A 1,592-nucleotide genomic window follows, 5' to 3' on the forward strand; every position below is an offset into this window, starting at 1 on the left:
GGTCGGCGGGCAAACATGCGCGCGTGCCCACCAATGTGCCCTCACGGCACTTCCGGTTTTCAACCAGAAGTGCTGCCTCGCAAGGAGCCTTATGCGAGGAGAAGGGGGACCCTTCTCCCGCTGGACGAGAAGGGGGACCTGGCAGCCCTATTGATAACCCATTCTGATCACCCAGAAAATATTTACCTCAACACAGAAATATGTTCATGGGCTACATAAATACCACAGATGTGTTAAAATTATTGATTGTAGATGTTTTCTTTCAAATTTTATGAACGTTCATTAGCTTTCTTATGTCTTGGCTTCAAAATATAGGTTCTGTTATTTCAAACTGAAAATAAAACAAATGTTTATAAAGGAAGAGATCTGGTGGGAATCATTAAATCTGCAAAAGGAGAAGGGGGGATCTACTCAAAAGAAACATTCTGCCCCTGGTGGAAATTGTTTTTCAGACTCTGGTAGTCAGGGTACTATGAAACACTGTGACTGCTGTGACTTCAAAAACTCACGGGACATTTTTTTACCCCAAGATATGGCCAATTTTTCTGAGCATGGTAGCCAGGTTAAAAGGAACAAGACTAGGGTTGGCAGGTCCGTCTTCGCCTCCGGTGGGAAGTTTTTGGGGCGGAGCCTGAGGAGGGCGGGACTTGGGGAGGGGAGGAACTTCGATGCCATAGAGTCCAATGGCCAAAGCGGCCATTTTTCTCCAGGTGAACTGAACGTCGGCTGGAGATCAGTTGTAATAGCAGGAGATCGCCAGCTAGTGCCTGGAGGTTGGCAACCCTAAACAAGACAGATTCATGGAGGAGAGGTCTGTCAATGGCTACTGTAATATACAGTTTGTTGGTGGACCAAAGGGGGTGACAAAGTACTCATTCTCTGTAAAAGGTCTTCTTCAAAATGGATGAACGAAGAAGTTGTTCTGTTATTGAAGCCTTGCGGGGCACACTTCTTTGTGAGAGACTATCCATGGTGACTAATAGGAACTTCCACAAGCAGAGCTGGCAATCCTCTGAATACCAGTGCGAGGAGAAGGCCTTGGCCTTTACGCTGTGCTTGTTGTCCCTCCAGGACAACAGGTCGCCCCTAGGTGGGCCGGTGGCCTGATCCAGCAGGACACCTCTTGATCTTGTCTCTCTTCATTCTTTTCCAGGCTAAACGTGCCCATCGCTTGCAACGTTTCTTCACAGTACTTGTTTTCCAGACCCCTGTCCATCTTTGTTACCCTCCTCTGAGCCTATTCCCTTTTTTTTCTAAATCTTTTTTCAAGTCCAATGTCCAGAACAAGACATAGTGCCCCAGATAGGGTTGCCAGCTCCAGGTTGGAAGAGGGACCAGCCGCCATCGAGAAAATGGCTAGGTAGCCAGAGTCTGTCTCGGCTCAGGCAGAGAGCCAATCTGGCTTGGAAGCATTTATAAAGAGGACAAAGATGGCCTCAATGGGCTGCTGTAGGGTTGCCGGGCTAAGGGCAAAGAGAAGGATGGGAAGCGGGAACAAGGGGCGATGTCAGCAACATCACTAATATCACTATCAGTGGTATCCTGTGCTGAGTTACACCAGTCTAAGCCCATTGAAAGGAATGGGCTTAGAC

This window comes from Euleptes europaea, chromosome 8, assembly GCF_029931775.1.
Source record: "Euleptes europaea isolate rEulEur1 chromosome 8, rEulEur1.hap1, whole genome shotgun sequence".
In the NCBI taxonomy this organism is placed as follows: Eukaryota; Metazoa; Chordata; class Lepidosauria; order Squamata; family Sphaerodactylidae; genus Euleptes; species Euleptes europaea.